The sequence below is a fragment of the Pseudophryne corroboree genome, chromosome 1 (genome assembly GCF_028390025.1).
Source record: "Pseudophryne corroboree isolate aPseCor3 chromosome 1, aPseCor3.hap2, whole genome shotgun sequence".
Lineage (NCBI taxonomy): Eukaryota > Metazoa > Chordata > Amphibia > Anura > Myobatrachidae > Pseudophryne > Pseudophryne corroboree.
In genome coordinates, this window is record NC_086444.1 from 463,770,460 (window position 1) to 463,793,062 (window position 22,603).

A 22,603-nucleotide genomic window follows, 5' to 3' on the forward strand; every position below is an offset into this window, starting at 1 on the left:
ATCCTCTGGCGGGAAAGGGTACGCCATTAGTAATCTCTTAGAAATTACCAGTTTCTTATCAGGGGAAGCCCACGCTTCTTCACACACTTCATTTAACTCCTCGGATGGAGGAAAAGCTACTGGTAGTTTTTTCTCTCCAAACATAATACCCTTTTTTGTGGTACCGGGGGTAACATCAGAAATGTGCAACACATTTTTCATTGCCTCAATCATGTAACGTGTGGCCCTACTGGAAGTTACATTAGTCTCATCGTTGTCGACACTGGAGTCAGTATCCGTGTCGACATCTGTGTCTGCCATCTGAGGTAGCGGGCGTTTTAGAGCCCCTGATGGCTTTTGAGACACCTGGGCAGGCACAGGCTGAGAAGCCGGCTGTCCCACATTTGGTATGTCGTCAAACCTTTTATGCCAGGAGTCGACACTGTCGCGTAATTCCTTCCACAGCACCATCCACTCAGGTGTCGACCCCGCAGGGGGTGACATCACATTTATCGGCATCTGCTCCGCCTCCACATAAGCCTCCTCATCAAACATGTCGACACAGCCGTACCGACACACCGCATACACACAGGGAATGCTCTGACTGAGGACAGGACCCCACAAAGCCCTTTGGGGAGACAGAGAGAGAGTATGCCAGCACACACCAGAGCGCTATATAACACAGGGATCCCACTATAAATGAGTGTTTTTCCCTTATAGCTGCTTATATTATATATACTGCGCCTAAATTTAGTGCCCCCCCTCTCTTTTTTACCCTTCTGTAGCTTGTAGACTGCAGGGGAGAGCCAGGGAGCTTCCTTCCAGCGGAGCTGTGAGCGAAAAATGGCGCCAGTGTGCTGAGGGAGATGGCCCCGCCCCTTTTCCGACGGACTTCTCCCGCTTTTTCTGGAATTCTGGCAGGGGTATTTTTACACCTATATAGCCTTCCTGACTATATATGGTGTAGATTTGCCAGCCAAGGTGTCTTATATTGCCCTCAGGGCGCCCCGCCCGCCCCCCCCCCCCCAGCGCCCATCAGTGACCAGAGTGTGAGGTGTGCATGAGGAGCAATGGCGCACAGCTGCAGTGCTGTGCGCTACCTTGTTGAAGACAGAAGTCTTCTGCCGCCGATTTTCAGGAACACTTCTTGCTTCTGGCTCTGTAAGGGGGCCGGCGGCGCGGCTCCGGGACCGAACAGCGAGGTCGGGTCCTGTGGTCGATCCCTCTGGAGCTAATGGTGTCCAGTAGCCTAAGAAGCCCAAGCTACCACCAGTTAGGTAGGTTCGCTTCTTCTCCCCTTAGTCCCTCGTTGCAGTGAGTCTGTTGCCAGCAGATCTCACTGTAAAATAAATAACCTAAAATATACTTTCTTTCTAGGAGCTCAGGAGAGCCCCTAGTGTGCATCCAGCTCAGCCGGGCGCAAGATTCTAACTGAAGTCTGGAGGAGGGTCATAGTGGGAGGAGCCAGTGCACACCAGTAGTCTAAAGCTTTCTTTTAGTTGTGCCCAGTCAACTGCGGAGCCGCTATTCCCCATGGTCCTTACGGAGTCCCAGCATCCACTTAGGACGTCAGAGAAAGTGTGATATTCAAAATACCTCTGGTCCCAAGCATATTGGATATGGGATACTCAACCCGTATTTGTCATGATAATTCCAGGCACCTTGATACTATTTTGCCTATATGTATGACTGAGCGTATGGATAATATTTCAGTTTCATTCAACACAGCAATGCAATTTGCAGCTCCAAACCATATTAAAAAATAGAACATGGGACTTCCAGTGGGCGGGGCACCAAGTGTGGCCGCATTTCATATGGGCTTTGGACCCAGCTGCTCAATAACTGCTCCCAAACTGCAGCTTTACCCTGGGATTGCTTTTACCCAGCTACGTACAGACTTTCTAACACCCTACTGCCACTTTCTGTATGGGTCCTGGGTCTGGAGCCACTCTTATCACGCCGGAATCCAGCCTGCAAGGTATCAGGCGGATATGACCATCCGCCATTTTATGGGCGCGATTATCGGGGAGAACGTGCAAGTCTTTCCCACTCAACTATTCCTCTTCTACGGCTTGCAAGTCGCTGGAGCTGGTTTTCAAAGTAGAAATCTTTTTGTCTGCAGCTACATCTCCATGTTACATTGGAGGTATTGGATCTCTCAGCTGGGGCGTCATTTCAGTTTGCTGCTGGCCAGAGCTGAGGTGCCTCCCATACATATCTCTCCAGTCACCAAGGACAACCCCTATTCACTGAATAAGGCTACTGAAGCGCTGCATCGATTAACTGAGTAATCTCCTACTATCATATTTGGATGCAAAGATACAGACTGAGTAAAACCAGTGGCGCAGACAGAAGGAACATGCAAAATAATATCAACAATCACAACCTGATTAGCTCATTTGGGGATGCCAATGTTTTGTTAATGAATGTATCCATTCTCGATATTGACCTCAAAAGAGAAAATAATTAATAACAAAAGGAATCCCAATTTTTTATTTTAGTCCCACTCACATGAAAGGACTTTATCATCGCATGTAATAGAATTCCACAGTGCAGCCAAGATCATGCGTCTTTCCCGTATTCCTCTAGGTCAATACCTCGGGAGAAATATCATTAGTGCAACACTGTGAGATATTTCTTAAAAACAGTTTTAATCTTTAAAAAACACACTCACATTACACATAAAAAATATCAGCATATAGAAACATGGGTTTTTTTTCCTCACAAACAGCAGAAATGAATCCCAGAAAAAAAGTCCTGGAAGTCCACACCGATGTTAAGAGTCCCAAGTAAACCCCTCCGAGATGTCCACAGTCACAGGCACCTTGCTTATCGCGTTTCGGACCTCCAACGATTCGGGTCCTTCCTCAGAAGCATGGTGCACCTTATGTCCCACTGGATATTTATACCCAACAGACAAAACAGATAGCTCCTCCCGGTTCCTGTGTTTCTGAGCGCCAAAAAGCCGAAAACGAGACGTGGTCCCTCTCCTACGTCACTCCCGGACGTCCCGCTCCTTACTTCCGGCGGCGACGGAAGTGACGTATTAGATCCACATGCGTTCCACCGACCTACTTCCGGTCGCGGCTTTTTTAAAAATCATCTGTTTCATCCGCATGCGTTCCACCAGTGTGCAAATCCCGTAGTTTACCCGAGAATTGCTCCTTTCTGGATATTGGGTACTGAGGGTTCATTACACATTGCTCGTCCTAATTAATTAGGCACCAAACAGCCTCACAGGAACCGGTGGTCCTCAAAAAAATATTAAAACATCATAATTAAGTGATTATAATTAAAAGAAACAAGGGAGAAAAAGATTCAATACAAATAGATAAATAAAGCTAAAACAGGGTGAATTTATTACTGGAAGAAACTATAATCATAAGAAATGCTTCAACTCAAAGTCTCCATTGAGACCTTGGGGAACTAATGTTTTTAATTGAAATATCCACCGCATTTCAGCTTTAGAGAGTCTCAGGTCTATATCTCTACTCCTCCAGGTGGCTTTTACTTGTTGTATTCCCCAAAAAGATTTAATGAAGCATTCCTTTGATTTATGTTTCTCCTTAAAGTGAGCAGAAAAAGTGTGTGACTCAAGGCCTTTTTTTTACATTATAAATGTGTTCAGCCATCCTGGTTTTCAGGGTCCTGGTCGTTTTACCAATATATAATAGATCACAGGAACATTTTACTGCATATATCACATACTTAGAATTGCAGGTGATAAAATCCCTGATTGGATATATTTTCCCATTGGCAGTGAACTCTTTAATTTTAGATGGATTATTTTCTGTTGTTAGTCTACACATCGCACATAGGCCACAACGATGGAAACCTTGGATCCTCAGACTTGTAGGTTTTTCATCTTCCACCGAACTACGTACTACTTTATTCTTAATATTCTGTGCCCTGCGATATATAAAATAAGATTTTACTTACCGATAAATCTATTTCTCGTAGTCCGTAGTGGATGCTGGGACTCCGTCAGGACCATGGGGATTAGCGGCTCCGCAGGAGACAGGGCACAAAAATAAAAGCTTTAGGACTAGGTGGTGTGCACTGGCTCCTCCCCTATGACCCTCCTCCAAGCCTCAGTTAGGATACTGTGCCCGGACGAGCGTACACAATAAGGAAGGATTTTGAATCCCGGGTAAGACTCATACCAGCCACACCAATCACACCGTACAACTTGTGATCTGAACCCAGTTAACAGTATGACAAACGTAGGAGCCTCTGAACAGACGGCTCACAACAATAACAACCCGATATTTTTGTAACAATAACTATGTACAAGTATTGCAGACAATCCGCACTTGGGATGGGCGCCCAGCATCCACTACGGACTACGAGAAATAGATTTATCGGTAAGTAAAATCTTATTTTCTCTGACGTCCTAGTGGATGCTGGGACTCCGTCAGGACCATGGGGATTATACCAAAGCTCCCAAACGGGCGGGAGAGTGCGGATGACTCTGCAGCACCGAATGAGAGAACTCCAGGTCCTCTTTAGCCAGGGTATCAAATTTGTAGAATTTTACAAACGTGTTCTCCCCCGACCACGTAGCTGCTCGGCAGAGTTGTAATGCCGAGACCCCTCGGGCAGCCGCCCAAGATGAGCCCACCTTCCTTGTGGAATGGGCCTTGATAGATTTAGGCTGTGGCAGGCCAGCCACAGAATGTGCAAGTTGAATTGTGCTACAAATCCAACGAGCAATCGTCTGCTTAGAAGCAGGAGCACCCAGCTTGTTGGGTGCATACAGTATAAACAGCGAGTCAGATTTTCTGACTCCAGCCGTCCTTGAAATATATATTTTCAATGCCCTGACAACGTCCAGCAACTTGGAATCCTCCAAATCGCTAGTAGCCGCAGGCACCACAATAGGCTGGTTCAGGTGAAACGCTGAAACCACCTTAGGCAGAAACTGAGGACGCGTCCGCAGTTCTGCCCTGTCCGAATGGAAAATCAGATATGGGCTTTTATACGATAAAGCCGCCAATTCTGACACTCTCCTGGCTGAAGCCAGGGCCAGTAGCATGGTTACTTTCCATGTAAGATATTTCAAATCCACCGATTTGAGTGGCTCAAACCAATGGGATTTGAGAAAATCCAAAACTACATTAAGATCCCACGGAGCCACTGGGGGCACAACCGGGGGCTGTATATGTAGTACTCCTTTTACAAAAGTCTGGACTTCAGGAACTGAAGCCAATTCTTTCTGGAAGAAAATCGACAGGGCCGAAATTTGAACCTTAATGGACCCTAATTTGAGGCCCATAGACAATCCTGTTTGCAGGAAATGTAGGAATCGACCCAGTTGAAATTCCTCCGTCGGGGCCTTCCTGGCCTCACACCACGCAACATATTTTCTCCAAATGCAGTGATAATGTTGTGCAGTCACCTCCTTCCTGGCTTTTACCAGGGTAGGGATGACCTCTTCCGGAATGCCTTTTTCCCTTAGAATTCGGCGTTCAACCGCCATGCCGTCAAACGCAGCCGCGGTAAGTCTTGGAATAGACACGGTCCCTGCTGAAGCAGGTCCCGTCTTAGAGGTAGAGGCCACGGATCTTCCGTGAGCATCTCCTGAAGTTCCGGGTACCAAGTTCTTCTTGGCCAATCCGGAGCCACGAGTATCGTTCTTACTCCCTTTTGCCGTATAATTCTCAGTACTTTTGGTATGAGAGGCAGAGGAGGAAACACATACACTGACTGGAACACCCACGGTGTTACCAGAGCGTCCACAGCTATTGCCTGAGGGTCTCTTGACCTGGCGCAATACCTGTCCAGTTTTTTGTTGAGGCGGGACGCCATCATATCCACCTTTGGTTTTTCCCAACGGTTCACAATCATGTGGAAGACTTCTGGATGAAGTCCCCACTCTCCCGGGTGTAGATCGTGTCTGCTGAGGAAGTCCGCTTCCCAGTTGTCCACTCCCGGAATGAACACTGCTGACAGTGCTATCACATGATCTTCCGCCCAGCGAAGAATCCTTGCAGCTTCTGCCATTGCCCTCCTGCTTCTTGTGCCGCCCTGTCTGTTTACGTGGGCGACTGCCGTGATGTTGTCCGACTGGATCAACACCGGCTGACCCTGAAGCAGGGGTTTTGCCAGGCTTAGAGCATTGTAAATCGCTCTTAGCTCCAGTATATTTATGTGAAGAGACATCTCCAGGCTTGACCACACTCCCTGGAAGTTTCTTCCCTGTGTGACCGCTCCCCAGCCTCTCAGACTGGCATCCGTGGTCACCAGGACCCAGTCCTGTATGCCGAATCTGCGGCCCTCTAACAGATGAGCACTCTGCAACCACCACAGAAGAGACACCCTTGTCCGTGGAGACAAAGTTATCCGCTGATGCATCTGCAGATGCGATCCGGACCATTTGTCCAGCAGATCCCACTGAAAAGTTCGTGCGTGGAATCTGCCGAATGGAATCGCTTCGTAAGAAGCCACCATTTTTCCCAGGACTCTTGTGCATTGATGCACAGACACTTTTCCTGGTTTTAGGAGGTTCCTGACAAGTTCGGATAACTCCCTGGCTTTCTCCTCCGGAAGAAACACCTTTTTCTGAACCGTGTCCAGAATCATTCCCAGGAACAGCAGACGTGTCGTCGGGGTCAATTGAGATTTTGGAAAATTCAGAATCCACCCGTGCTGTTGCAGCACTACTTGGGTTAGTGCTACTACGTCCCCCAGCTGTTCTCTGGACCTTGCCCTTATCAGGAGATCGTCCAAGTAAGGGATAATTAATACGCCTTTTCTTCGCAGAAGAAACATCATTTCGGCCATTACCTTGGTAAAGACCCGAGGTGCCGTGGACAATCCAAACGGCAGCGTCTGAAACTGATAATGACAGTTTTGCACCACGAACCTGAGGTACCCTTGATGTGAAGGGCAAATTGGGACATGCAGGTAAGCATCCTTGATGTCCAGGGACACCATAAAGTCCCCTTCTTCCAGATTCGCTATCACTGCTCTGAGTGACTCCATCTTGAACTTGAATTTTTGTATGTACAGGTTCAAAGATTTCAGATTTAGAATAGGTCTTACCGAGCCGTCCGGCTTCGGTACCACAAATAGTGTGGAATAATACCCCTTTCCCTGTTGTAGGAGGGGTACCTTGACTATCACCTGCTGAGAATACAGCTTGTGAATGGCTTCCAATACCGTCGCCCTGTCTGAGGGAGACGTTGGCAGAGCAGACTTTAGGAACCGGCGAGGGGGAGACTTCTCGAATTCCAACCTGTAACCCTGAGATACTACCTGCAGGATCCAGGGGTCCACCTGTGAGTGAGCCCACTGTGCGCTGAAATTCTTGAGTCGACCCCCCACCGCCCCTGAGTCCGCTTGTAAAGCCCCAACGTCATGCTGAGGGCTTTGTAGAAGCCGGGGAGGGCTTCTGCTCCTGGGAGGGAGCTGCTTGGTGCACTCTCTTACCCTTTCCTTTGCCTCGGGGCAGATATGACTGTCCTTTTGCCCGCTTGTTCTTATAGGAACGAAAGGACTGCGGCTGAAAGACGGTGTCTTTTTCTGTTGGGAGGGGACCTGAGGTAAAAAGGTAGATTTCCCGGCTGTTGCCGTGGCCACCAAATCCGATAGACCGACCCCAAATAATTCCTCCCCTTTATACGGCAATACTTCCATATGCCGTTTGGAATCCGCATCACCTGACCACTGTCGCGTCCATAAACTTCTTCTGGCAGATATGGACATCGCACTTACTCTCGATGCCAGAGTGCAAATATCCCTCTGAGCATCTCGCATATAAAGAAAAGCATCCTTTAATTGCTCTATAGTCAATAAAATACTGTCCCTATCCAGGGTATCAATATTTTCAGTCAGGGAATCCGACCAAACCACCCCAGCACTGCACATCCATGCAGAGGCGATGGCTGGTCGCAGTATAACACCAGTATGAGTGTATATACTTTTCAGGGTAGTTTCCAGCCTCCTATCAGCTGGATCCTTGAGGGCGGCCGTTTCAGGAGACGGTAACGCCACTTGTTTTGATAAGCGTGTGAGTGCCTTATCCACCCTAGGGGGTGTTTCCCAGCGCGCCCTAACCTCTGGCGGGAAAGGATATAATGCCAATAACTTCTTTGAAATTAGCAGTTTTCTATCGGGGTTAACCCACGCTTCATCACACACTTCATTCAATTCCTCTGATTCAGGAAAAACTACAGGTAGTTTTTTCAGACCCCACATAATACCCCTTTTTGTGGTACTTGCAGTATCAGAGATATGCAAAGCCTCCTTCATTGCCGTGATCATATAACGTGTGGCCCTACTGGAAAATACGTTTGTTTCTTCACCGTCGACACTAGATTCGGTGTCCGTGTCTGGGTCTGTGTCGACCGACTGAGGTAAAGGGCGTTTTACAGCCCCTGACGGTGTCTGAGACGCCTGGACAGGTACTAACTGGTTTGCCGGCCGTCTCATGTCGTCAACTGATTTTTGTAACGTGCTGACATTATCACGTAATTCCATAAACAAAGCCATCCATTCCGGTGTCGACTCCCTAGGGGGTGACATCACCATTACCGGCAATTGCTCCGCCTCCACACCAACATCGTCCTCATACATGTCGACACACACGTACCGACACACAGCAGACACACAGGGAATGCTCTTATCGAAGACAGGACCCCACTAGCCCTTTGGGGAGACAGAGGGAGAGTTTGCCAGCACACACCCAAGCGCTATAAATATATAGGAACAACCCTACAGAAGTGTTGTTTCCTTTATAGCAGCTTAATATATCAATATCGCCAAAAAAGTGCCCCCCCTCTCTGTTTTTTTACCCTGTTTCTGTAGTGCAGTGCAGGGGAGAGTCCTGGGAGCCTTCCTCACAGCGGAGCTTTTTGGCGCTCAGAAACACAGGAACCGGGAGGAGCTATCTGTTTTGTCTGTTGGGTATAAATATCCAGTGGGACATAAGGTGCACCATGCTTCTGAGGAAGGACCCGAATCGTTGGAGGTCCGAAACGCGTTAAGCAAGGTGCCTGTGACTGTGGACATCTCGGAGGGGTTTACTTGGGACTCTTAACATCGGTGTGGACTTCCAGGACTTTTTTTCTGGGATTCATTTCTGCTGTTTGTGAGGAAAAAAAACCCATGTTTTTATATGCTGATATTTTTTATGTGTAATGTGAGTGTGTTTTTTTAAAGATTAAAACTGTTTTTAAGAAATATCTCACAGTGTTGCACTAATGATATTTCTCCCGAGGTATTGACCTAGAGGAATACGGGAAAGACGCATGATCTTGGCTGCACTGTGGAATTCTATTACATGCGATGATAAAGTCCTTTCATGTGAGTGGGACTAAAATAAAAAATTGGGATTCCTTTTGTTATTAAACGGTGTTGCACTATCAATTATTTTCTCTTTTGAGGTCAATATCGAGAATGGATACATTCATTAACAAAACAACATTGGCATCCCCAAATGAGCTAATCAGGTTGTGATTGTTGATATTATTTTGCATGTTCCTTCTGTCTGCGCCACTGGTTTTACTCAGTCTGTATCTTTGCACTTGTTTCTTTGGGTTTTGGTGAAATCCCTTTGTGTAAAACTGGGCTGCACTCAGAGTGTTTATTGCGCAAAGAATTGGTTATTTCTATTCTAAAGTATTTGTTTTTCACCATTTAACCTTATTTTGCTGCAAACATGTTTTCGTTCAGAGATAATAGAAATGAGAATGTGAAAGATGTTTTTCTTACCACCCCCAGAGAGGATAATTTTGGTGATGAGGATCTGTTTAGCATCTGTAAAAAATTAGAAACCGTGATGCTACGAGAGAATAGAATCTGGTGGGAGATAATCACGCTAGATAAATACCAATCAGAGAGTTTAATACCCAAAGGGTTACAGATCCAAAAACCACCATCCTTCAATACTGATGATGGGACTTTCTGTGATGAATGGCAAGGGATCTTAGATCATTGTTCACATAAACTTATTGACCTCATTCTGAAAGAGAGGAAAAAAGCATTAAAAACCCTGAATGATGAGATCAATAATCTATTAACTATGATCAACCCTTTTAAAGAGTTAGAGGATTTTAAATCAGCGGAAGAAGAGATTATGAGAAAAATAAATAAAGAAACAAGGGAGTTAAGGGAAAGAAAAACTCGAAAGTTTTATAGGGATCGTAAAAATGTTAAAGAGGATAGTGATAAGAATATATCTCAAGAAAGACCTAATCCACCTATAAAAAAGCACTATAGGGGAGAGGAGAAGAGTCTCCCTTCAAATAGGAACAATGGTTTAAATAGTGAAGTAAACTTTAAGATAAATCAGGGACCTAGACGTAGATTTAATTTTAGAAATCAACGTAATTTTAGTCAAGATGTAGTACGAGATGAGGAGGGCTATTCTGACTATCCAAAAGCAAGATGGCCAAGGAAACAGTACAGTGATAATAGACCAATTTATAGTTCATTCAAAAGGAATTTCAGGTCCAATACAAACAGATTCTCACCATTAAGGGAGGATTGGAATGACTCCGGGAATACATCTCCTTTTTTAGAGCAGGACAACAGGTTCAGACGGAGGTTTTGAAGGAAAGAATAACTAAACCTAAAACACGTAGAGGAAAAAGAGGGGGCTGTGTTAAAATTAAAAAGAAAGGAATACCTAAAGTAGTGTTGGATAATGATAAACAGGATAAGATGAAAATCTTCAATTTAAGTACAAGATCATTATCCACCGAGGAAGAAAAGGTACTAATGAAGGGGCTTAAATATGCCCCAAGTACTAAAGCAGATCCCTTCGATACTTATATAGATCTACAAAAGTTCATTCGAAAATTAACAGTGAAAAGGTTCTTTCTGAATAAAAATCAGGATAGTGTAGGCGTTATAAAAGAGGTTGAATCTCAACCTAGACCCCAATATAAGAATAAATCTTCTTTTTACCCCACTTATTGTAAGGGGAGTTTTATTGACTGCTTCGGCAAAATTGTCGGAGAGGAAATAGAGGAGATTTTAGCAAATCCAAAGAAATTGTCAAAATGCAATTTAACAAGAAGTGAATATGCTGCATTAAAGAGCCTTCGTGAAGATAAAAACCTGGTGATAAAACCGGCGGATAAAGGGGGGAGTATAGTTCTTTTAGATAGAGAGGTCTATATGGCAGAGATCTTTAAACAACTAAAAACTGGGAACACATATAAAAAACTGAAGGGGGACCCTACAGATAAAATTATGAAAGCCCTCTTAGAATTCACTGCAGAGGCTGTGGAAAAAGGAGTTATCACTCAAAGTGAGTCGGACTTCATAAATATAAAAACCCCATCTATACCAACTATTTATGTCCTGCCGAAACTTCATAAAGACCCTATACACCCCCCCGGGAGACCGATAATCTCCGGTACGAATAGTATTACTAGCAATTTATCAGCTGTAATTGATGGGTTTTTACAACCTTTGGTAAAACAAACAAGGGCCTACTTGAGGGACACTAAGGATGTTTTAAATAGAATTGATGACATGGAGTGGGGAGCAAATTATACCCTTTGTAGTGCTGATGTCAGTACACTTTATACAATTATTGATGCTGACAAGGGTTTAGAAGCTGTTTCTTTCTTTTTAAATAAAAGTAATCTTGATATGAACAGCAGAGATTTTATCTTGAGAGGAATAGACTTCATTTTAAAAAATAATTATTTTTTCTTTGACGGGGTCTATTATGTCCAATCTGTAGGAACTGCCATGGGTACCAGGTTTGCCCCCAGTTATGCTAACCTTTTTATGTCATATTGGGAGGAGCATTTTATATGGCCCGATGGGCAGCTGGGGGCAGGCCTGGTATCCTGGCAAAGGTTTATAGATGATATTTTATTTATTTGGAGGGGTTCAGATGAGGAATTGACTACTTTTTGTGAGTCAATGAATATAAATGACTTTAATATATCCCTTACCTTCCAAAAGAGTAAAAGTAATATCATTTTTCTTGACCTATGTATATATATAAAAAATGGAGTAATACATTCAAAAAACTATCGAAAGCCCACAGATTGTAACAGTTATATATACAGAGATAGTTTACACCACGAAAGTTGGTTGAGTGGAATCCCTTTTGGACAATATAGTAGAATAAAAAGAAATTGTTCAGAACCGGAAATATGTCAAGAACAAATAGAAAAAACACGATTGAGATTTCTGGAAAAAGGATATAAGAAAGATTCCTTAGAAAGGGCAGAGAAGAGATTAGAGGAAGTAGATAGGTTGTCTCTTTTACAGAAAAATACTGATAAAGGGACAAAAGGATGAGAAATATAACTGGTCCTTTATTAGTAGATTTAGCTCCAATTCTAGGGAGATTGAAAACTGTATAAGAAGGAATTGGCCATTACTCAAAAGGGATCCGTTGATCGGTAAAGAGTTACCTGAAAAACCCTCCTTTATATATCGCAGGGCACAGAATATTAAGAATAAAGTAGTACGTAGTTCGGTGGAAGATGAAAAACGTACAAGTCTGAGGATCCAAGGTTTCCATCGTTGTGGCCTATGTGCGATGTGTAGACTAACAACAGAAAATAATCCATCTAAAATTAAAGAGTTCACTGCCAATGGGAAAATATATCCAATCAGGGATTTTATCACCTGCAATTCTAAGTATGTGATATATGCAGTAAAATGTTCCTGTGATCTATTATATATTGGTAAAACGACCAGGACCCTGAAAACCAGGATGGCTGAACACATTTATAATGTAAAAAAAGGCCTTGAGTCACACACTTTTTCTGCTCACTTTAAGGAGAAACATAAATCAAAGGAATGCTTCATTAAATCTTTTTGGGGAATACAACAAGTAAAAGCCACCTGGAGGAGTAGAGATATAGACCTAAGACTCTCTAAAGCTGAAATGCGGTGGATATTTCAATTAAAAACATTAGTTCCCCAAGGTCTCAATGGAGACTTTGAGTTGAAGCATTTCTTATGATTATAGTTTCTTCCAGTAATAAATTCACCCTGTTTTAGCTTTATTTATCTATTTGTATTGAATCTTTTTCTCCCTTGTTTCTTTTAATTATAATCACTTAATTATGATGTTTTAATATTTTTTTGAGGACCACCGGTTCCTGTGAGGCTGTTTGGTGCCTAATTAATTAGGACGAGCAATGTGTAATGAACCCTCAGTACCCAATATCCAGAAAGGAGCAATTCTCGGGTAAACTACGGGATTTGCACACTGGTGGAACGCATGCGGATGAAACAGATGATTTTAAAAAAGCCGCGACCGGAAGTAGGTCGGTGGAACGCATGTGGATCTAATACGTCACTTCCGTCGCCGCCGGAAGTAAGGAGCGGGACGTCCGGGAGTGACGTAGGAGGGGGACCACGTCTCGTTTTCGGCTTTTTGGCGCTCAGAAACACAGGAACCGGGAGGAGCTATCTGTTTTGTCTGTTGGGTATAAATATCCAGTGGGACATAAGGTGCACCATGCTTCTGAGGAAGGACCCGAATCGTTGGAGGTCCGAAACGCGTTAAGCAAGGTGCCTGTGACTGTGGACATCTCGGAGGGGTTTACTTGGGACTCTTAACATCGGTGTGGACTTCCAGGACTTTTTTTCTGGGATTCATTTCTGCTGTTTGTGAGGAAAAAAAACCCATGTTTTTATATGCTGATATTTTTTATGTGTAATGTGAGTGTGTTTTTTTAAAGATTAAAACTGTTTTTAAGAAATATCTCACAGTGTTGCACTAATGATATTTCTCCCGAGGTATTGACCTAGAGGAATACGGGAAAGACGCATGATCTTGGCTGCACTGTGGAATTCTATTACATGCGATGATAAAGTCCTTTCATGTGAGTGGGACTAAAATAAAAAATTGGGATTCCTTTTGTTATTAAACGGTGTTGCACTATCAATTATTTTCTCTTTTGAGGTCAATATCGAGAATGGATACATTCATTAACAAAACAACATTGGCATCCCCAAATGAGCTAATCAGGTTGTGATTGTTGATATTATTTTGCATGTTCCTTCTGTCTGCGCCACTGGTTTTACTCAGTCTGTATCTTTGCACTTGTTTCTTTGGGTTTTGGTGAAATCCCTTTGTGTAAAACTGGGCTGCACTCAGAGTGTTTATTGCGCAAAGAATTGGTTATTTCTATTCTACAGTATCATATTTGGATAACCGAATCAATCGTCTGCTATCTCGAATAGACGCCGTGGTGGATTCTAAGGTTCCTGGATTTTGGTCTGCGGATGCATCCACAACTGAAATTTCTCCACCTGTAGTGATGCCTGATCCCACTGCTTGCTGTCCCCAGAACCTGGAAGGGGTTAATTCCCCCACGTCTAGCCTCCTCTATACTCAGAGTGACTCATACCCTAACACATGGATGGACGGTGTCTCTGTCTTGGCAGAAGGGGCTCAATGGTGCCTGCTATTCACTTAATACAGGCTATACAACATGCTCGGGAGCTGCTATCAGTTCAGGCTCTGCACAAATCGGGTCACTAACTGGCACCTTTACTTCTGACTTTGTCATTTACAGCTTTAGATTAGCCCCGTCCATACTTACATCATGGTACCTATTCCTGTGCTATTGTTTTTCACCCCTCACTATGTTTACTTTATCTTTCTACTTAAGCCCATTAGGGGCAATTACATGAAGAGATGACCCATGTTCTATTGATCTCTCCCTGCCAACTATAACTTTGTGATAACAACACTGCTTTTGCTATGTGATTGGTTTGTTACCATTTTTATTGTGAACACTTCTTATAACCTTACCAAATCTCTAGAGTGATTTATGTGAAACCTCAATCTTCAAGTCCCAGGTTAACTTAAGAATTTTTCTTTTTCTCATTGTAGAATAGTAAATAGGTGCTTATGTTTATAGATATGCCAGATCCTGCTACTCTGACCCATTAGGCCATATCAGATAGTTATCATAACATCCACCTGTGTATGTAGGGATGTATCATTGATTTTGTACCTCTCATTAGCACTTTAGTTTGTGTTAAGGTGTATACACACTGGGCGTGTATGCATAGCAATGATCGCTGACATCGCTGGGCTGAAAAGCACTCAGTGCATACACACGGAGCGCTTTTCCCTCCTGCCCAGCGATGTCAGCGGGGGTGAGCGGCTTTCCATAGCAGGACGCTATGCAAAGCCGCTCACCCCGCCGTTCATCTACTGGTAATAGTAGTAGATGAACGGCGGCCGCCAGCGATGAAGCGGGAGTATGGCATAGGCTATGAAAATAACGAACTTCTTCTCCTCTAACCCCTCCCATCAACCCCCTGTTCACAGGAAGTACTCCTCAGTTAAAGTTCAATAAAGCCGAGAGAGAAAACAAAACCAACAATCAATAACCAGACAAAAGGGAAGGGATCGCAGTGTCCCCCAAATAGACTCAGAGAAAGAGATTTTACGGTAAGTAAAAAATTCAAATTTCTCTATCATCCATCTGGGGGATGCTGCGCACTTACACTTGGGTGATATCCCAAAGCAAGCCAAAGAGGTGGTGGGGGGGGGGGGAACAGGCGGGAAATCCACCCCCAAGATCAGATGCCCAACAGAGGCATCCCCCCATACCAAAAGTATGGAAACAATAGAACCCTGTGAAGGTTGCCGCTCTACACAGCTGCACAATAGAGGCACCTCAGCGAACAGCCCAGAAGACCCCAACTGCCTGAGTCGCACAATTCCGCAGAGGGTCAGGAACAGGAACAGCAGAGGACACATAAGGCTGATGGGTAGCTGATGTGACCCAACGAGCCTCAGTGTTCTTAGAGACCGGTCAACCTCGCTGGGACGCACCACTAAGAACGAACAACGTGTGCATACGGCGAGCTTTAAATGATACGGTTCAAGGTTTGTCTTGAACACAGGTCTCAATATACACTGGTCTTTAGCATTAGTGCGCTGAGCCACAGCTCCTGCGTTGAAATAAAGGAGTTTTGTATGTAAAACCACTCTATCATAAAAGAAAAACCAACAAAGGTGGACTGCAGCAAAGGGCTGCCAACTCAGAAACAGCTCTGGAAAGGAGACACAGGAGCTACACAGGAAAACTGTATATGCAAAAAGCTGTGAAGGAAACACCGAACATCCGTAAGAATGTTGGTAACCATCTCTGGGAAAGAAAATCTAGAGCAGAACCCTGTGTCTGAAGATAAGACAAAGTCCTTCTGACAACTGTTCTACAGAAAGGACAAGAGGCGAAAAAGAACTTCAGCTGAGAGGCCTTAATATTCGCACCAAAAGATGAAAAGTTTTACTGGGCACTGTGATTGGTTTGCGAGCCTGAAACATAGTCAGGGCTACTGACTGAGGTAAACTTATTACTCTGATGATACTGTTCTCCACAATCACGCCGTCACCAGCAGACCAGACAAATCCCGGTGATGACACAAAGTTTGAAAGTGAAGATCTAGCCGAAGAGATAGACCATAAGGAGCCTTGGCCACCCTGGTCTGAAGCATTGCAGAGCAGTGTCGGCAGGCAAATCTGGAGCGATTTAGTTAGACCGAAAGAGCCACTGGTCAAATGCGTTGAAGCACTCACGGGATTTTGCCAGAGGCAGAAACAAATATGCCAGATGAAAGTGACAACAAGCTAACACGACGTCCATGATTGCCACAAGAGGATCCCCGGAGCGATCACCGTACCAAGGAAGTCTTTTTTGCAGAGACGAGAAGCCCTGAGGTCAAAGTCGCCTTGTCACACAGGTACATCAAAATCAGAAAAACCTGTTGGATTATTTCACACTTTTCAGGGAAGAAAAGCATGATAACCCAGGAAGTCCGCTTCCTAGGTGTCCATTCTGGAACTGGAGACGGCAGATATTGCCGGAACCCAAAGTTCCACCCTCTGCATATGTGAGATACCGTTCCGACTGCTCTCCAGCTGCAAGTGCCACTGTACATGTTGACATAGGCCACTGCAGTTTCGAAGTTCGACTGGATGCGGGCTGCAAAACCAAGCTAATCTTATCTGTATCGTTCCAATATTTTGTAATTTTTTTTTTTTTATATGTGCTGCCAAAGCGAGCACCTGTAGAAAGACTTGAGCTGGAGCCAAGGCGTCGTGGATTGCCCGGAGATGGAAGTGACATCACCACTGCGGACCTCAATGTTTTTTGAAAACCAGAGTTCAAACCCAAAACCGTATCTTCTGAGACTAGTGACTGTGATTATGACCTTCCATGTCAAGACAGATAATGGAGTCCTATGGGTCAGATTTGGATTGTGTAGACACCAACGAAGACATTGTCGTATTTGAAGTGACAGACTGAACTGTTGTTTATGTAAACTCAATTCTGCCTGGGATTAATAACATAGAATCTGAGATTGAAGAATCCAGGCATGAGACCGGGAGAATGGAGCCACCTGTAAAGTCGCCTCTATCTTGCAGAGGAAGTGTATGCCATGGATCACTGATCCCTGAGGAAACTGCAGAAAAGAGTGTATTCTGGTCTGGAAATCCTGCACTCAGCCAAAAGACCGAGATACCTGCGGTCGAAAAGAAGACCCCTGAACACCATCCTCCGCGAAGTAAGAAATTCGGAACCAAGGGCCACTGTAGATGTGTATGACAAAAGGTGCATGAGACGGATATCTTTTTGCAACAATCAACCAAATATGGCAGTGATGGGAAAATAACAGTAAAAACCCCTAGACCCTGTTGATGGGAAAGGGATTGGAATGAATACTCCCGTGTTGGATAGCGAAAAGACTGCAAGAATTAGAGACTGTCTCTTGGATGAAACACAAATAAGGGGGGTAACAAAGAATCCTGCTTGGTACGTGTTCCCCAAGATTCAGAATATGTGCTCATGATATAATTCGGTATATCCAACGGACCAGTGGAATCTGAGAAAGTTGGTTTTCCCCCCACTAAGAACCAGACCTCCCGACTCCATGAGCCCTGCAGAGGACATATCGGAAGCTCGAGTTCCAGGTGGACAAATGCCTTCTAAAAGAATACATATTTAATTGATATTTATTTTAAATAACACATTTCTTAGCAGTCATACTCAGAATGAGAACCCATGACCTGTTATACTGAAGGCAGACACCTTACTGCTAGAGCTATTTGCTCCTGCCTGCAAGGCACGCTTTGATTTGGAAGCAGAATTACACAAATCGCAATCAAAATGAATATATGGGCGTCATCGACAGGGTAGAGATGCAAGATTGAATAGAAATAGAATCCAAGAAAACAACATTGACAGAGGATAGAGCTTCAGAGACCCAATCTGTCAATGGATAATTTGAAAAGGATCATCTTACACAATAATGGACAACTTGCATTATGCAATCTGCAAACGCTCTAAGATCCATGCATTAGCCAGGATAGGGCGTAGGAATATTCCTGTCAGAATGAATACCAATTTAATAACGGCCTCGCTGTTGTCAATCCGCGGTGATTTAGGGTCACATACTGTACTTTAGGAAAGACAGTCGTCTTAGGCCACCACATGATGGATGCGTCCACTAATTATTAGTGGAACCTCCATCAGGTCAGTGTCTTCATCAGTGAAAGGATAAAGAAATACTGTCTGCAAATGTGAGGCATCAGATCTGAAGCGACAATATTGTGTACTAGAGACAGACGCATTACCCTGGAAACATGAACCGCTACATCGTCCCAACGTGAGGGAAGAGGTGGAAACCAATTAACTCAGTAGTCTATTTCTTATTCCTATCTTGAAGCATCCTCCCTGACAGGATTTATTTTACTAATTTCCTGAGATGAAGCCTAAAAATGTGGATCAGAACCAGGAACGAAATAGAGGGAGGCGCAGTACTCCTCCAATTGGCGGTACAGCCTGAGGACGCAATCATCCTGCTTGAGGTAGCCATCTCAGACAGACACCAGGAAGTATAAAACTAAGACCTGCCTTAGAAGTGACCATAGCTAGAGATCATAACCATTAGGACAAATGATTGTCCTTTGAAGTAACTGAGCTACAGTGTCCGTCAAGGACCTGGCTCACTGCACAGTATAAGCTGCATAAGGAGCGTTTAGGTCTGTGCAGCCATTTTGGCAATTTATAGGTACATAGTGCACAAAAAAAATAAAAAAAATAAAATAGTCTGTCTTGTGTCTTGACATAGAAATAACGAAAGGAAAACAGACTACCAACAATCACTGCTTTAGGTGAAAGTATTGACCACAGAGTATTTTACATTAACTCAGCCATTAACATTTTACCAAGGCTTGTGGGCTAAGTAGTAAACAGATTACCAGTCCCTTGTCATAGTGCAAGCTAAGGCAGACTCTGACAATACCGGTATTTGTGTACTGGTCCTGGACGCACTGCAATACCAGGTCAATGTATAAAGTGGACAGAGCAAGGTCCTCTTCTATCTTATTAAAAATTCATGTACTATATGGTCCCTAAATAGGGAGCGTATCAGATATTAAACTGATAAAAACAAATATTACACCTGAACTTTGCTAAAAGGCTGAGATAATAAGCAAATATCACTTGCATATTGGTTGCAGTTGGTGGGCTACATAATAGAGGCAGTAAAATTCCCACTATACCAGCTATTGAATAAAGATATACCACCAATTTGGTGGACTAAATGCTGAACACAGTAATAGCCACTATATTTGTGAGGAGAGGGCATTGTTTGTGCATGACAACACAGGTAGGATATTCTAACAAGCAAATATCATGTGTATATTTGGCATAGTTGCTGGGCTAAGTACAGAAACCTGCAATAGTCCCAGAATAATTGCTATTGTGTATATTATACTATAGGCCAGGCTTTTTCAACCAGTGTGCCTGTGCCGCGACCAGTTGCAAGGTGTGCCGCGGAGCCAGAGCAGCTTCCTGCACCTTCAGAGTGAACTGTTGGCCCGAGCTCTTCTTAGAGGATCAGTCGTGCTCTGGTTGTGACTTATGCCTTGAAGACACGGCAGTGTGATATCATAGGTCACGGCCGCCGTGTCTCACCACCTAGCCAGCCCATCCGCCTGCATACACATCTTCCAATTCCCACATGCATACACAGCTTTCCTTGCCCACCCACATCCACACCTGCCCGCTGCTCAGTATTCGCAGCACTCCACTATGAACAACCCCCGCCACTGAGGGACAGGGAGGAGGACAGCTGACCGGTAGGGGCTAACATTTGTTATTTTATTGCTCCTGTGGGGAACATTAGGATTTAATGTGGGGAGAATAAGGATTTATGGATTTATGGGGGGGGGGGGGATGAAATGTGAATAATTCATGTGGAGAGCAACATGATTTATGTGGGGAGCAATGTGATTGTATTTTCTTTGTACGCCAATGTATGTGTGAATTTTTTTTTACTGTGACGGCCAATGTGTGTTTTCTGTTTTTTTCTGTGGGGAACTGATGGTGTGCCTTGGCAATTTTAAAATATTGTTCGGTGTGCCGCGAGTAAAAAAAAAGGTTGAAAATCACTGCTATAGGCAGATCACTTGTAAAGTTACCACCCTGTGGGCTTGTTACTGATCACGGCATTAGTCCCACTATTTCAGTGCAAAGAATGACAGTGCTCCCCCTCTCCCTCATGCTGAGCTGCTGACATGTGATCAGGAGCTTCCTGCAGTGCTGCTGGGGGCAGGGCCTAATAGGGTGAGGCAGTTTAGACTGGTTTGAGGGTGCCAAAACACCCGGCAACTCCCTACAATAAAGATAATAACAATGTTTCTGTCCAGAGCTGAGATAGAACTTAGGTCTCTATACATATTGGACTCTTGCGCTAGTGTGCTGAGTCACAGCCTCATGGCTGAAGAAATACAGAGGCAGGGACTTAGTATGCAGCAAGAAGCTGAACAAAATGGCTCCTTCCCGGGACCTGAGGCACTTTATAATACTGCCCTCAGTGTCCCCTGGCCACCGCTGGTCCCAGGAGTCAGCGCAGCCACCCCTCAGGCATATACAGTCCTTCATACAGTCCTTACAGTGACCCAGCCAGGGCACAGGAGACATACAGCCAGCAGACACACAGCATGGGGGACTCACTCTGAGAGACTGTCATATGCTAGTATGAGACGGGTCACAGCCCAGAACTACCTGAGTAGGCTGAGGCTTTCCTACCTGACCCAGTGCCTCCTCAGGTTCTGTGAGCCGGAATGGAGAGACCCAGGGACCTCAGCGGTGTAGTGACTCTCCAGAGGCAATACAGAGTGAGAAATAGAGCTCACAGAAGCTCTTCTATCCTAACTATTCTCACTCTGGATGTGTTTGTCGCCAACATTAGTGAGTAAACACCAAACAAGAAAACAATCAGAAATACAACCTAACTAAAAGCTAGGAGCAAAGAAAAGTGTGCCTTCACTCCAAGGCACAAAACTAAAACTGAGGAGTACTATCTGTGAACAGGGGGTTGATGGGAGGGGTTAGAGGGGGAGGAGTTAGTTCTTTTCATAGCTTGTTCCAAACTCCATACTCACACGCTCTAACCCCAAGTGTAAGTGTGCAGCATCCCCCAGATGGATGATAGAGAAAAAAAAGTTTTAAATAAATTTGTGAGCGGAAAAGTAAATTGATTTATATTTCATAAAGGACTTTACAGAAAATGAAAAAGTCTGTCTCAGCTAACAAACACTCCAGGCAAATGGAAGTACAAATATTTTTGTTTGCTGTACAGCCTACAATCAAAGTCTATTATCAGACTAGAGGAGCTACACTCTCCAAATCCATTCATTCAGCAAATGGGAAGAATAACTGGATCATTCATGAATCCTGGTCAGGTGACATTACTCTGATGTGGTCACTGCCTGACCTGATTTTCTATCCTATCTAATCAGGCAAAACAATTGTTAATCATTGTTTGGTACACACATACTATAATGTCCATTCATTTTTCCTAATCTCTCTGTAATTTTCCACCCTTTTAAATCAAGTATATTAAAAACAGATGCTTATTATATAAAAATAGGATTTTAATACCTACCGGTAAATCCTTTTCTCCTAGTCCGTAGAGGATGCTGGGGACTCCAAAAGGACCATGGGGTATAGACGGATCCGCAGGAGACATGGGCACACTAAAAAGACTTTTACTGGGTGTGAACTGGCTCCTCCCTCTATGCCCCTCCCCCAGACCTCAGTTATAGGAACTGTGCCCAGGAGAGACGGACATTTCGAGGAAAGGATTTTTGTTAACTAAGGGCGAGTAACTACCAGCCCACACCACAAACATACCGTACAACTGTAGCAACAGGAAACCAGATAACAGTATGAACCAACAACAGCAACAAGCTGAATACACGGATACACTAACCTTGTGTAACCGAAAGTAACCAGAATAAAAAACAACTGCAAGGAACAGTCCGCACTGGGATGGGCGCCCAGCATCCTCTACGGACTAGGAGAAAAGGATTTACCGGTAGGTATTAAAATCCTATTTTCTCTTACGTCCTAGAGGATGCTGGGGACTCCAAAAGGACCATGGGGTCTATACCAATGCTTCAGACTGGGCAGGAGAGTGCGGACGACTCTGCAGCACCGATTGAGCAAACATAAGGTCCTCATCAGCCAGGGTATCAAACTTGTAGAATCTAGCAAAAGTGTTTGAACCCGACCATGTAGCTGCTCGGCAAAGTTGAAGCGCCGAGACCCCTCGGCCAGCCGCCCAAGATGACCCCACCTTCCTGGTAGAATGGGCCTTTACTGAC

The 22,603-nt window shown here is 44.3% G+C and overlaps 1 protein-coding gene and 1 non-coding gene across 2 annotated transcripts in view; both read right to left on the bottom strand.

Moving 5' to 3' along the window:
* The window catches only part of SECISBP2 (SECIS binding protein 2), a 179,113-nt gene that overhangs the window by 18,125 nt on the left and 138,385 nt on the right, over window positions 1–22,603 (bottom strand). The gene's annotated exons all lie outside the window — the stretch shown is intronic.
* On the bottom strand, window positions 19,237–19,422 carry LOC134960378 (U2 spliceosomal RNA). The gene has a single exon (XR_010187748.1). It is a non-coding gene; the product is annotated as a U2 spliceosomal RNA (small nuclear RNA).